We start from the raw sequence: 15,935 nt of genomic DNA on the forward strand, positions 1-15,935 counted from the left end.
CAAACCCAGCAGCTCACTGTCTAAATTCCAATGTCTACACCATCAGCTCATAGACATGAGAGTTTTCTACTTGAGATCACTTTCCTTGTTGCTATCTGGAAATGACCCTTAGCCCTGAAGACAATGCTGAATTAGGTTAATTACACATATTTCCCTGCTCTTTGGGGCTACCTAAAGAATATTTTCCATCGCTAAAAGCTTGAACACAGTTATTCATTCATTTATATCTAGTAACAGATTTTGAACTTAGGGCTAACTCATGATTGGCATTATACCACTTGAGTCATTCTTTCAGCATGACTTACATTTTTTTCTCTTTTCCTAAAAGGTTTGAACAAGATATGTTATGATTTACAGTGTCCTTCTAAGTGTCCAGTGCTTATTGATCAGCTTGGCTTTTGCTGGTTCTTTTGGAGATGGAGCCTCAAGGATCTTTTAGACCTGCTTTGCCTTGAACCATGATCCTCTGAGTCTCAGCCTTCTGAGTAGCTAGAACTACAGATATCAGCCACCAGCACCCAGCAAACACAGTAGCTTTACACACTGAGTGTTAATCTAATTAGTACCTTACAACAGTAGGAGACCGAGGTGGTAGAAGTCAATCAGGATTGTAAGCTGGAGTTTAAATTTCTAAATCACAGGAGCTGGCTTTTGGGAGAAGTAGCAAAGGTTTCAGAAGAAGGCCCCTCCGTTTTAAATCAGTGTTTTCACACGTAAGATTTGGACAGTATTTTACAAAGTCTTCTGTCTGCATGAAATGGCATCTATCTTTTCACCTCTGGCTTTTGGAGATGAGGCCATTGAGGTGGAAAGGGAAGGGGTTGTCAAGGCGAGACGCTGGAGGAGAGCAGAAGCAGCACTCTGTTCTTGGTGCTTCGTGCTATCATCACCCTCTGCGTTCCAGGCTCCCGTCCTGCATTCAACCAGCTCTGGTCATAAACACCTATGAACTTTCCTCTTCATTCGTATTCCCCAAACCATGGAATAGGACAACTTTTTGCATAGCATTTGCACTGTTTGGTATTGTCAGTAATGTTCATGTAATGTACTAATGGAAGGTTCTATGTATATTTTCACAAATCACAGTATTTTCTAGAAGGGGCTTGGACTGCTGTGTTTTGCTATCTGTGGTGTCCTCTACACTTCTTCCCTGGAAGACAGGACTGTCTCCCTCTTTCACACACACACACACACACACACACAGAGTTGTTATTTCCTTTTTTCCTTTCTCCGCTGCACACTTTCAGAAGGCAACCTTTTTGTTTTCCTTTGGAAGGCAAATAGATTTGGGGTGACATAGAAGTCTTGGACAAAATGAATTACTTTTAAGTTAAAACAGAGAAGGCTGTGCTTTGATTAAACTGAGAAACTGGAAATGCAAAAGGGAGGCTTCCCAAATGACTGGCTTATTTTTTAGGCTCTGTGAACATTTTGAACTAGATTGTTCATGCTCAAACAATGGGCATGTTTCTAAACAATAAAGAGTAAATATTAGATGGCTCCAGTCACAGAAACATAGCCTTGCTAGGTATTGCAACTCCAGAGATTGAATTTAGGGAATTGGTTGCCAGGAATAATGAGGCTGAAAGAGCCCACTGGTGACAATTAATTTACGTGGATATTGGAAGCCGCAGCCAGCACCTATTACTCTCATGATGGGAAACAGAGGAGAAAGAGGTATGATGCTGGAACTTTGCCGCATCGAGAAGGAGCTCTCCATGGCTAACCCTGGCACTGTTGGGGCTAGTTTTGGTAATGAAGGGGTGCCTCTGGAGGGAGAGAGAAACTGCTACTCAGTATGCCAAGAGAATTAGAGGTATGGCTTTCCCCAGAAGCATGGCATTATAAAAAAAATAAGAAACAGAAAGCAATCTTCTTCTACTCATTTTTGTTTGATTTTGGTTAGTCATGGGTTTGAACTCAGCCTGAGCGCTGTCCCTGAACTTCCTTGCTCAAGGCTAATCCTCTACCACTTTGAGCCACAGCTCCACTTCTGGATTTCTGGTGGTTAGTTGGAGGTAAGAGTCTGAAGGACTTTCTTGCCTGGAGTGGCTTTGAACTGTCATCAACATATCTCAGCCTCCTGAGTAGCTAGGCATGCGTCATCTTCATCCAGCCTTCCTTCTACTCTTATTTTACCTTTCAGTTTTTTGTCTCTTCTGCCTGGAAGGAAGCTAGGGAGAGACTCTGGGGACCATTGTTCTTCCCGCTTGCCTAGGTCACAGCAGTGTGGTGTCTCCACAAAGGAGACCTTTGGGAGATAATTAGGTCCCTCCTGGAAAGGATAAACTCCGATTAAAAGAGATGACCCCTCTACCTTCAGGCCCTTTGAGGCCACAGCAAGAAGGCAGAAGTCTGTAGGCGGAGAATCTTCAGATATTGGGCCTTGCCTGATCCACATTCTGTGTTCTTGCCCTCTCTATGGCAGCCCAAATAGAATAAGATGGAACCATCAGGTTCCACTTCTGGGTATATGACTGCCCCCCCCCCACCCCCCGCAATTAGAATCAGGAATACTTTATACCCATGTTCAGAGCAGCATTGTTCACAATAGCTAAGAGGTCTCCACTGAGCGATACATGGATAAACCCAATGTAGAATGGACCAACAATGGAATATTATTCAGTCTTAAAAAGGAAGAAAATTCTGTCAGATGCTATAACATGCCTGAACCTTAGAGATATTGTGTTAAATGTAAGGAATTGGTTACAGCAGAGAAATGTACGTGCCTGCGCGTAGTATTGTATGGTGAGAAAACAGAGAAGCCCCATTTTGAGAGGTTAACTTGGGAGTCTTTCTTAAAAGGCTGGCGACTGCATGGTAGACTCCTGTCTTAAGGGCCAGCTGCCCTGCAAATATACTTAACATTGTCAAAAACCTGAGCCATGGGGCTGGGGATATAGCCTAGTGGCAAGAGTGCCTGCCTCGGATACACGAGGCCCTAGGTTCGATTCCCCAGCACCACATATACAGAAAACGGCCAGAAGCGGCGCTGTGGCTCAAGTGGCAGAGTGCTAGCCTTGAGCGGGAAGAAGCCAGGGACAGTGCTCAGGCCCTGAGTCCAAGGCCCAGGACTGGCCAAAAAAAAAAAAAAAAATCTGAGCCATGAGAACCGGACAGGAAATAAAAACCAGTACCAACAGAGCAGATCAGCTGCAGTGGAAGGCTGAAGTGGGATGCCATGGTGACCAGAGAAGAGTCAGGAGACAGGAGACGAACATGGAGACATGTGGCACAGTATGGAATGGGCATAATGGTGCCTGAGCTGGCCCGGGACTAAATAGGGTCGGTCAGGGGGGATATTGAGAGTTCAGGACCCAAGACTGGCAGATCCAGTAATCTCTTGTCCAAGTCCCTGCCCCTGCCTCTAGGATCCAGGCATGCCCATCACCTAGGAGGCGGGACTTCCCTGCCTCCTCCATGAAGACAAGATGGCACCAGTTAAACCCAATACCCTATCATCCACCACATGGCCAAGACGGCGCTGGTTAAATTCAGAATCCCTACTGCAATAGGAAGGAGTCAGTACCTTAGAGACAGAAAGAACAATGGCTGTTGCTGAGGACAGAAGGGAGATGAGATGAACAATTATTTAATGGGAATAGAATTTCAGTTGGAATGATAAAAATTTTGGAAATGGGTAACCATGAAATTCACATAGCATTGTAAATGTGCATAAATGCCACTGAACTGTATACTTGCTGGTGGTTAAAATGAGGAATTTTATGTTATATATATATATTACATGTGTATATTGTGTCTGTGCATGTAAATGTGTGTGTGTGTGTGTGTGTGTGTGTGTGTGGTTGTGTGTGTGTGCATGTACTGGGGCTTAAATTCAGAGCTTCCAGCACTCCTGCTTTGCTGTTTCCACTCTCCCACTGGGCCGTGCCTCCTCCCCTTACTGTATGTGTATTCTTAGAGAATTACAGCTCAGACGATTGGGGTGGAGAAGCGTAGAGTGCATTATTACTTGGGTGGATTCAATGAATTTTCAGCTTAGATGCTTTCTACTTACGATGGGTTTATTGGATGACCTTCTTTGCAAGCGGAGGTGTACCTGGTGCTCTGGAGTAAAAGGGGAAATAACTTGGAGAAGAGGCAGGGAGAGTGTATAAGGGGAGTTATAGTATGCTGCTTTCTTAAGCGAGTGGGGCAAGCCCCTCCTCCAGGGACATTCCTGGAAGGGCAAGTGTGTGGGGGAAGAGCAGAGGGAGGGGTGTGTTGCCTCCCCGGCACCCCTGATCCTCTTGAAGAACTGCAGGGAGATATAGCCACAGACCAAGAGTAGAAAAGTGGCCTTTAGGTAGGTGTGGGGAAGCTTCTGGAAGCTGGAGGGTTGGGGCTTCCAAAGAGAGAGGCGAGGCGAGAGCTGCTAAAAGCAGTGAGAGGCCTTCTCTCATAGGGTTTATTCCCTTACGACATATTTTATGTGTCCTTTCAGCTGAGGCCTTTGGATATGTCAGGTGCATGCTGGGAGTAGACAATTTTGCTCAGCTAATGAGATGGGCTTAACACTGTAACAGGGCAAAGGCAGTTAGGGGTTTTCTCAGTGGATCCTGTTGTGCTGGTTCTGGGGCTTGAACTGGGGGCCTGTGCATTGTCCCTCAGCTACTTTGCTCAAGGCTAGTATTCTGCCACTTGAGCCACAGCGCACTTCCAGCTTTCCAATGGTTAGTTGGTGATTAGAGTCGCACAGACTTTCCTGCCTTGACTGGCTTCTTTATAGCTCACCCTCCTAAGTAGCTAGGATTACAGGTGTGAGCCACCAGCAGCAGACATAGGTCTTGGTTTTGTCTTTTCTCTTTCTTCCTTTTCGTTTCTTTCTTTCTTTCCTTCCTTCCTTCCTCCCTCCCTTCCCCCCCATCTCCCTTTTGCTTTACTGTTAGAACTTCCAGCGGCATCATCTACCAGCTACTATGAGCTTTGCCTCTTGCTTTCTAGCCTACCTCAAACATTGCTAACAACCTCTTTAGGAAAGTTGTGGAAATGGCCAGAGTTCCCTTCTGGCTTCTTTGTTTCTTTCCTAAGCTGCCCCCCCCACCCCCTTTTTTTAAGAGCAAGTACTCTTTACTCATCATTCACCCTTACTATAGACCTCCTCCTTTTTCAGTTGTACCTTTGCAAATGCTATTTTCACCCACATGGCAAAATAAACTGGCCAGAGGGTGTGTTAATTGTGCTAGTGAGTGTTTACTTAACCTTCCCAGTCAATCTGCCAGCCAGTTGCATTTGGGTTTATTCCCAAGACACACAAAAAAGTTCTTCATCACTTCATGAAGGGTGTGGTGTGGGGGAGAAACCAAGAAGCAACTATTTCTGAGAAGATCTTAAAAAGACAGATCAATTATGTGCTGTGAAGTAGTTTTCACACACAATTGATAAAATCATGCTGTTCTTGACATTAAAATCTTGGCATTGAATAAGCCAGAGGTAGACTAAATATGTGATTGTCTCATTCTGAAAAACAACCTGATAGAGAGACCTCAAATACGTCCCACCCACTGAGAGAGTGCTAGGTCTTGTTTCATTACAGTCCAGAATATTGTGAGAAATGATTAATTAATGCAAGAAGAATAACTTGAGGGTAAAATACTTTCTGATAGTACTTAAAGCATTCTTCCAAAATATAGAGATTTAATTGAAAGAGGAAGAATTTAGTGATGATAACATCATAATTGAGAAACAAAGCCTGTTTCTAGGGAAATGGAAATAAAATCTAACAGGGAACCTTGAGAATTCCACTCCTTGAATTAAAAAAATCAGGAGTTAAGTAAAATTCCTTTTGTTCTATTGACTTTACAAATTAATTCAAAAGTTTATTCTTGGCAAAATTTATGAATTCTAGAACAATAGGGTTTTGCTGCTCAAAACCTTTTTAAAATTAGCATATATTAATTGGTGCAAAGAGCTTTCATTGTGATATTTCTATATATGTATATAGTGCACTTCAATATTATTTACCTGCTCCCAGGATCCTTTCACCAAATGGGCCTCCATTAACCTTCATGTGATTGATATATATATATATATATATGTATATATATATATATACACATAGATCTAGATTCTGCATATGAGAGAAATCTGTGATATTTATCTTTCTTAGTATAGATTATTTTGCTTAGCATGCTGATGCACTTCTAATAATTTTCCTGAAAATGACATAATTCCATTCTCCTTTATGTGCCACTTAAATTTTTTCTGCCACTTAAATTTTTGACTTTCCAAAATTACTTTTCTCTCTATTTTCTTTTTGTGATCCTGTTATGGGGTTTGAGGGAGGGGATTCCCCATCCCTCCAAGAGTCCACCAGTCAGAGACGGTCTCAAGGAAAAAGATGAATTTATTGGGGAAGTTCCAGATGGACTGGTCCCAGGTTTCAGAAAAACATGTAACACAAAACAGGACATCAGCACAGAGACTTACTTTGGGAAGATTTCTAAGTAACTCCTGCAGCCCGCAAATACCCTTCACACTATCAGGAAACAGGCCAGAAAGGGAGGAAAGAACAAAAATGATACCAGGAAAAGTATTAGGCAAGAATGGAGGAAGAGAAGAAAAGAGAGAGAAGACAAAAAAGGGAAGGAAGGAAAGAAGGATGGGAGGAAGGAGAGGAGAGGAGGGGAGGGGGGGAGAGGAGAGGAGAAGAAGAAATTATGAGGCTCAACGTTCAAACCATAGGATTGTAATATGGAGGTCAGATCTGGCCAGCGCCATCATTGGCTACCTGGCAAGTTGTACTACCTAGCATCTTGTCTTGATGGGTGTGCCTGGATTCCTACAGGAAGGGAAGTCCCATCCCCAGGTAATGGGTGTTCCTGAATCCCAAGAGACAGGGGTGGGCACATTGCCTGTAGGTTACTGAACCTGTCAGTCAAGTGCTTGGGACTGGGAGTTTCCTGTGACCCAGCCCCCTGATCTGACCTTATTTAAGGTCAGGCCAGCTCAGGCACCATTACACCATGCCACATGTCTCCATGTTCCCAACCTGTGTCCTGTCTCCTGGCTCATCTCTTGTCCCCGTGGCATCCCAAGTCAGCTCTCCTTCGGAGCTGAATGGGTTTGTTGGTATCATTTTCTCTTCTTCTTTCTTTCATGTATTCTTTCCTTCTGGTAGTGGAGTTTGAATTTAGGTCTTTCCGCTTGCTAGATAGGTGTTTTACTACTGAACTAGATCTCCAGTCCTTTTGTGCACTGGTTAATTTTGAGACAGGATCTTGCTTCCTGCTTATATGCACATGTGGACTACTATTGGCCTATTTGCACTTTCCATGAAGCTAGGATGACACGCACCTGCCACCGTGTCTAGCAATTGGTTGAGGTGGGAGTTGTGCACTCTCGCTCTTTCTCTCTCTCTCTCAGCATGGCCTTGAACTATGATCTTCTCTATCTCAGCCTCTGTAAGTAGCTAGAATTACAGGCATGAGCCATACCTCCTCCATTAAAGAACTACTGAATGAACTGATAGTAATTAAAAGAAAGATTTAGAAAAAAAAAGTAAATGTCCAAATTTAGTGTAAACATTGAATTAGAAGAGAAACTAGCAGGGAAGTTTGGCCAGGAGAAACAGGTATTTACTTACCAAATTTAACTGGGCTATATTAACCTAACATTGTTAGAATTTAGGACCTCCCAACATTTTCTGAATAATTTACTTCTACAAATAATTTTATTATAAACTATCTTCAACATCTAGGTTAAGTACATATTTCAAAATTATGTCTTTAGCATAAATTGACAGAAGTAGAATTTCTCTGTCAAAGATTTTAGATTATGAGAGCTAAAATATTGATTTAGATTTATTAATATCTAAACACTGATTTAGTTATGGGATATGTATCACAGCAAATGTACCCTTTAGAAAACAGGTACATTTTGTGCTTATTTCCTAGGATTGATTTATTTTAAATATGAAACTCTCATTTGTGTATGAAATTATTTATTGTGGTAAAAGATACATAATATGAAATTTACCATTTTAACTCTGTGTGTGTGTGTGTGTGTGTGTGTGTGTGTGTGTTTTGTCAGTCCTGGGGCTTAAACTCAAGGTCAGGGCACTGCTCCTGAGCTGTTTCACTCAAGGCTGGCACCCTACCATTCTAGTTACAGCTCTACTTCTGGATTTTGGGTGGTTAATTGGAGACAAAAGTCTCAAGGACTTTGCTGCCCATGCTGGCTTTGAACCTCGATCCTCAGATCTCAGCCTCTCGAGTAGCTAGGATAACAAGCATGAGCTATGGACAGAGCATTGTCCAGGCACAAATGACTCTAATCCTTCTGACTGTATCAGGCCAACTGCTGTGAATATCATGTGTTTATGGCAAGAAATAGAGCTTTGAGAAAATAATCAAGAGCTACAATGCCATAGGGTAAATACCTGTGGGGCTTTTAGGCCCTTCAGAGCATTCTTGGTAATAATTTAGAGTTCCTCATTCAATTGAAAAGATTTTTTCATACACTAAGACTAACATGTTTTAGATTTTGTTATCTTGAAGAAATAAGATTAGAAAGGGAATGGGCACCAGTGGCTCATGACTTAACCCTAGCTACTCAGGCGGCTGAGATCTGAGGACAGCGGTTGGAAGCCAACCTGGGCAGGAAAATCTGTGGGACTTATCGCCAACTAACTACCAAAAGAGCTGGAAGTGGGGCTGGGACTGTGGCCTAGTGGTAGTGTTTGCCTAGCATGCATAAAGCCCTGGGTTCGATTCCTCAGCACCACATAAATAGAAAAGGCCAGAAGTGGTGATGTGGCTCAACAGGTAGAGTACTAGCCTTGAGCAAAAAGAAGCCAGGGACAGTGCTCAGGCCCTGAGCTCAAGCCCCCAAGACTGCCCCCCCAAACAAAACAAAACAAAACAAAACAAAAGACCTGGAAGTGAAACTGTGGCTGAAGTGGTAGAGAGCTAGACTTAAGCATGAAAGCCGAGGGATAACATTCAGTCCCTGAATTCCAGGCCCAAGACCAGCCCAAGCATGCACACCCCCCACCCCCCCACAGATTAACAGGGGTTCTCTGTTTTTAAAGGGAAACATTCATTCCTAAATACCAACAAGGTTTATCTTAGCAAAAGTAGTTGAGAAGTAATACATTTAAGGAATGCCTTAAATCTTAGAGAAGGAAAACAGGTTTTTTGCTTTGAAATGATTTCCCAGAGAAGAGAGGTTCATGTTGAAGGTTGTATTTATGCTTTGCTTTACACCATCTTCTGGAGCCTTCTCAAGATAGGTAAAAATCACCCAGAGATGGGGAGGAGACCCTCTGAGCCTTGACAGGAATCCTGAGGTTAAGGTGTGTCTGGACTACCCTCCCCCACCTCCTAAAAACAATAGCAGTTTGCAGATCTAGTAATTATTGGCTCATGCCTATCTTTTACTGTTAGAGCAACAAAGCAGAGGTATTGTATGGAAACTCTCCTTATAACAGCAGGGAGAATTCATTAAGGATTAACTTGCTTTCATCTTTTCACCTTTTAAATAGGGAACAGTCTCCCAAGTTGAATTAAATGGAGGTACCTTCCTAAAGACTTTGAAGTTTTCCTTTGCAAACAGTTGAATTTGAGTGTTTTTCCCTTCAAAGTAAAAGCACTTGAGGCAAATGATTTCGGCTAGGTACACCTTAACCTTTATGAATTAACAGGATTTACAGCTGATTGTGGTGGAGATAAGCCAGCCTTCTAGAATATAAGAAAATGCCAAAAAGGCTGGCTTATAGGACAGGGCTATCTTGTAATGATTAAATATTTTTCTTCTGCATGTTGGGATGATGAGAGGAGGTTGTCAGGGAAAAAGTCTTCTAAGAAGGTTTTTTTTTTTTTTTTGTAAGTCATAAGGCTTGAACTCTGGGCCTGGGCACTGTCCTTAAGGTCTTTAGCTGAAGTCTAGTGCTTTACCACTTTGAGCCACAGGACCACTTCTGGTTTTGGGTGGTTAATTGGAGACAAGAGTCTTCCTGCCAGAGCTGGCTTTGAACTATGATCCTCAGATCTCAGCCTCCTGAGTAGCTAGGAGTACAGACATGAGCCACTGGCGGCTGGCCTAAGAAAGTATTTAAGTGCTTCCTCCTAGATTCTTTTCTATAGGAAATCTGCTCTCATCTCCTACCTGGAATGGACGTCTGTTGGGCCAGGATTTAGGAAGCAGAATGGAATAAAAACGGCCTGAGCAACCAGGTCTCTTGTTGCATGCTTGTGAACTTACTATGTTGCCCTGGAGACTTCAAAGTGGCTCTTTGAGAATAAAGACTTCAGTTTTTGCTCTGTTGGGAGAGGGCAATTGGTGCATATGAAAATAATCGATCATTCTCAATGCTCAGGCTGCCCTTTGCCTTATTTCCAGAGGCACTGTTGGGAAAATGGAGGTGAACGGAAAAGGAATAGGCTGGACTCCATCATCAACAGGCAAGGACTGTTCGTTGAGGAACAGCGAGGGGCACAGACCTTCCCGCGGGTTTGGAGGTTGTTTGGGACCAGGCTTATATGGGGTCTGAGCAAGGAGGCAGTTTATTGAAAACACCACTAGGTCTAGGAAGTTGGGGCTTTTCCATTTGGCCCACAAAGGGTTGTTTACAGCTGGGCCTAGGTGAGATGTCCTGCCTGCATATCAAAGCAGGTTCCCATAGAGGTTTTGCCTGGTGCCTGCATTTCAAAGCAGGTTCGCACAGAGCGGTTCCTGCTTGGTGTCTGTATGGCCTGAGGCAATAGGATGGGGTGGGTTTCAATCCTTCCTATTCCATCTTTGGATACATTGAAAGAATGGGCCTAGAGGGGAGAGAAGTCCTCCAGGCACCAGCTGTGGGGATGCCAGGGGATGTAAAGCATTTGCATTTATCAGTTAGATTCCCATCTCTCTCCCTAAGATTGTGTGGGCTTGGTCTGCTTCCAGGTTTGTTGTTGTTGTTCTTCTTTTCTTGTGATGGCACTGCTTACTGTTTTAACTGAGACAAAGACAACTTGGTTCCAGCAGACATGACTGGTCTGTCCAGGTGGTCAGCTGATCAGCTCCTAACTTCCAGCATTCTCCAGAGATCTCTGAATCCACCTGGCCCTGTCATGCGCATGCCATGTGTCAGGGGGGCGTGGCCACGATACGGCAGACAGCCTCCATTGGACATCTTCATCATCTTCATCAAAGAGGTCTTTAAAATCATTGAAGAAGTCTGCCTGCACTGCCTTTTCATTGGCGGCCAAGTCCACCAGGAGTCCAGTACTGCCTCCTGCCTCGCCCAGGTCCACTTAGGGCCCGGCGCCCTCAGGGAACATCTCGTCCACGGCGGGCTTCATTTCCGGCCCGGGACTCTCAGGTTCCTTGTTATCTCCTGCTTGCCCACTCATTCAGCCTTAACAAGACTGTTTTCTGTTCTTGCACTGGGGTTTCAGCAGAAGCAGCTGTGGATCATATATCCCACCTGCTGGATTTGCCTGCAACTCCCCTACTACAATGTGCAATATAAAAAATATAGTATTGGGATAAGAGTCTCATGCACTTTCCTGCCCAGGCTGGCTTCCAACTGAGATCTGCAGATATCAGCCTCTTGAGTAGCTAAGATTATTGGCACGAATCATAAGCACCCAGCTCCTTTTGTTGTAAGGTTAGAAAACAGAGAAGTCATATTTTGAGAGGTTGAATCTTGGAGTCTTTTTTTTTTTTAAATTTTTGGCCAATCCTGGGCCTTGGACTCAGGGCCTGAGCACTGTCCCTGGCTTCCTTTTGCTCAAGGCTAGCACTCTGCCACTTGAGCCACAGCGCCACTTCTGGCCGTTTTCTGTATATGTGGTGCTGGGGAATCGAACCCAGGGCCTCATGTATACGAGGCAAGCTCTCTTGCCACTAGGCCATATCCCCAGCCCCTTGGAGTCTTTTTATTAAAAGGCTGGTGACTGCATGGTGGACCCCTGTTTCAAAGACCAACAGCCCACAAATACACTTAACACAGTTAGGAAACAGGCCAGAGAGGAAAGAAGTAACAAAAAAACAATATCAACAAACCAATTAAGCTCTAATGGAGAGCTGTAGTGGAATGCCATGGTGACCAGAGAAGAGCCAGGGCAGGGACATGAAGATACATGGCATGGCATAATGGCGGGTGAGCTGGTCCAGGCCTAAATAGGGTCAGGCCAGGGGGAAGGGTTACAGGAAAGTCCCAGTCCCAGGCACTGGACTGACAAGTTTAGTAACCTATGAGCCAAGTGTGTGCCCCTGCCTCCAGGGACTCAGGCATGTTCACCAGGGAGGTGGGGGCTTCACCTTCCCCCAGCTTGAAGACAAGATGCCAGACCTTATATGGACATGCGCAGGTACCCCATCTTTTCCCTCTAGGGAAAATAGGCCTCAACCTTCCATACAGGGTATACTTAGAGGCTACTCAGAGGCAGTGATTTAAGCCATTTAGGGAGTTAATTAAGCAGAATCAGTATTCTCTATATGCAAAGCTTTCCTAAGGCTATGACATCTGCATTTCAGGGAAGCAGAGCCCTCCTAGCTCCCCTTGAGCTAGGCATCTACATTCAATGAATGGCCTCTCTCACCTCTAGGCTTTTCAACACTGGGTGCAGAATTCCCTCCATCCGGTAAAAGACACCAGGATGGCTGCAAGAAGTTTCTTAGACTTAGCCTCCCTACTTCACTTTTTGTTATCTTTAAATAGTTATGCAAGAGTTTCAATTTGGTGCATCAATTTATGAACAGAATGCATCTGGATTAGAGTCACTCCTTCCATACTTTTCCCCCACTTATCTCAAACCTACCTATCCTTTCAAGATACCTAGTCACATTTTCACATATATGAATTGACAGCTATGACTTTATTGGTCTATCATTCTTCTCTTCCTTAATCTCCCTCCTCCCAATCTCCTTGTTTTCATTTTCATTTCATTTCATTTCATTTTAGGATGATCAGGATGTTGTCTATTTATATAATTAATTCCCAATCCTCTCTTCCAAGTGTCTTCCATATTGAGATGAAGCAACAAGATGTCTGTCACTAGTACTTCCTGTCACCCATTCGTTCTGTCACCCACACTTCCTGTTTAGGTTCTCAGAACACAGAAAGACAATCTTTGTTTTGGCGGACATGTCCAACTTTAATAATGTCCTGTAGCATGACCACACAGCCCCAGCTAATCTGTTCTTCCATGTTTTAGGCTACTTTTATGTATGTGGGCTCTATTGGTCATTTTATTCTAAAAGAGTCTAGCTGTCTGCAACTGGAAACTTGCTTTTGGTGGTAATCTTTTGCATTAATCACCTTCTTCACTCTCTCCTTACTTTTTATATTGCTCAATCTAAGCACCTTCCTGAACTGATGTATCAATTCCTCATTTGTTGCAAATGGTTTGGTGTTACTTGTTTCAAGAGCTCCTTTGCTGAAATGTTTGTATAGGCCTAATGTTTTCTGACAGAACTTGTTGAAATTGATTGGAATACATATTATATTTCTGTTTTTCATCCATTAATCAAATGTCTTTTCCATCTTTACTTAGTTTGTGTACATTATAGTGGAAACTTCTGCAGTTTGAGTTACATATATTCATTATTCCTTTGCAATATTTAAGGGTATAAGATTCATTTTTGCTATAGATTTTAGGAATCTAAGTGTGTAACTTTTCTCCTTTCCTAATTGAATTAAGAACTTTTATCTTCTTATTTATTTATCTATTTATAGTACAACTCCTGGAATTTGAACTCAGGGCCTGAGTGCTGTTCTTTAGATTTCATGCTCATGACTAGTGTTCTACCACTTGAGCCACAGCTCCACTTCAGGCTTCAAACCATGTTCCCCAGATGTCAGCCACCTGAGTAGCTAGGATTGCAAGGTATGAGCTACCAGTGTCCAGCTACCTTCTCATTAAAAAAAAAATATTATTACTTTTTCCAGTCCTGGGGCTTGAACTCAGGGCCTGAACACTGTCCCTGGCTTCTTTTTGCTCAAGGCTAGCACGCTACCACTTGAGGCACAGCACCACTTCTGGCTTTTTCTGTTTATGTGGTACTGAGGAAGCAAACTCAGGGCTTCATGCATGCAAGGCAAGCACTCTACTGCTAAGCCACATTCCCAACCCCCTACCCTCTCATTTAAAGGAAGCACTTAACAGCTATTCTTTAGCATATTTTAATTGACAAAAAACATATTCTGGGAGCCATTGTAAAGTAAAATAAGGGTTACCTGAATACAAGCACTACATACAACAGCAATTGATTGCATAACTGAGCCAGCTATTAAATGACAAATGGACAGGCAGCATATACAGTGTGGATACACTGGACAAAGGAAAGATTCATATTCTGGGTGAATAGGCATAGTGAAGCAGTGAATTCAAGGTAGCGCATTAGGTGGCATCCAAGTTAAAGCATGCATTTTTAATTTCTGGAGTAAGCAAAGATTTATTTAAAATTTTGGATCACAGAACACAAAAGAATGGACAAAGTGGGACCATTGTAATCTATTAAATAGCAACTGTCTTCAAGGAAAATAAGTGTGTAAATTACACACTTGTGCTGTGAAGGAATAGATATATGCAATAAATCCTCTTTATTTATACATCTATATCTTAAATTCTCATACTAGCTAAAAACACATAGACAGCCCAAGACCAGTTATTTCACTGCTTTTGTAGTTATCTGTAGGCATTCACAAGGAGTGAACATGTTGAGTTGCCTATCTTCCTGAGGCAGACATTTCTCGGATTCTTGTAGTAGCGCTCACATTGTGTGTCACTAAATGTGGGGTTTTGTTTTTATTACTGCAATACTTGGGACGGAACCTAAGGCCTTATATGATCTGCAAGCGCTCAAGCACTTGCGTCATTCCCCCAGACCTTTTGTGGATATTTTGAGATAGGTTCTCACTAACTTTCCCCTGCTGGTCTTGGACTTGCTAGAGGTATTTTCTCCTTCTCCTTCTCCTCCTTTTTTTCTCCTTCTTCTTTCTCATTCTCCTGCTTTTCCTTCTTCTGTCCTCCTTTTTGGTTTTCTGAGACAGGGTCTTGCTAAATAACCCAAGCTAGCTTTAAAGTCTGGGTCCTCCTGTCTCAGCCTCCTGGATGTGGGATTACAAATTTATGTTGTCAGGCCTAGTTCCTTTGAGGTTACTCTCTTCCTCCTCCTCCTCCTCCTCCTCCTCCTCCTCCTCCTCCTCCTCCTCCTCCTCCTCCTCCTCCTCCTCCTCCTCCCCTTTTTCCTTTTCTTCTCCTTCATCTCATTCATCGTCTTTATCTACTTCATCTTTTTCTTCTTCTTCTTCCATTTTTGTGCTGGTGATTTTGCTATTTAAAATGACCTTGAAGTGTGATATGGAAGCATCATGTAATGTTTTAAACACAAGAGGACTGGCTATGCTTGGGGAGAGAGAATATGTTAGGAACACTGTGTTTAGGCCAGAATTGCAGTGCTGTTGGCCATGAAGTCAATGTAAACAAATCACCAATATATATTCAATAAGGAATCTTTAAACAAAATCACATAACAGAACTATGTGCCGATCAGTTGACAAAAAATGTGACTAGATGGTTACAGGAACCTAGACTTGTCTCAGCCCCCAGGAGCAATACTTTGTTAACCCCTAAACGATTGTTAAACATGATTCCATAGAGCAAGCCTTTTATGAATAGCAAGAACATACACACACACACGAAACACAATTTTGACAGGAGTTTTACATATTTAAGATAGATGCTACATACACACACATACACACATACATGTATACACACAAGGAATATAAATCTAACTGGGGAAAAAACAAAAATAAACAAAAGCAACACAATGGACACATTTGAGTCATAACTTGCAGAGATCAGTTGTCAGCTGAATGAAGTAGCTAACTTATTGGACTAATTCTTAATGTTCAAGTAAAATTCTTTTTTTTTTTTTTTTGCCAGTCCTGGGGCTTGGACTCAGGGCCTGAGCACTGTCCCTGGCTTCTTTTCACTCAA

General features: G+C 42.9%; 1 pseudogene; it reads right to left on the bottom strand.

The window, feature by feature from the left end:
* Positions 1-10,915: 10,915 nt before the first annotated feature.
* Positions 10,916-11,295, bottom strand: LOC125360802 (annotated as a pseudogene).
* Between the last annotated feature and the right edge of the window lie 4,640 nt (positions 11,296-15,935).

This window comes from Perognathus longimembris, chromosome 12, assembly GCF_023159225.1.
Source record: "Perognathus longimembris pacificus isolate PPM17 chromosome 12, ASM2315922v1, whole genome shotgun sequence".
Lineage (NCBI taxonomy): Eukaryota > Metazoa > Chordata > Mammalia > Rodentia > Heteromyidae > Perognathus > Perognathus longimembris.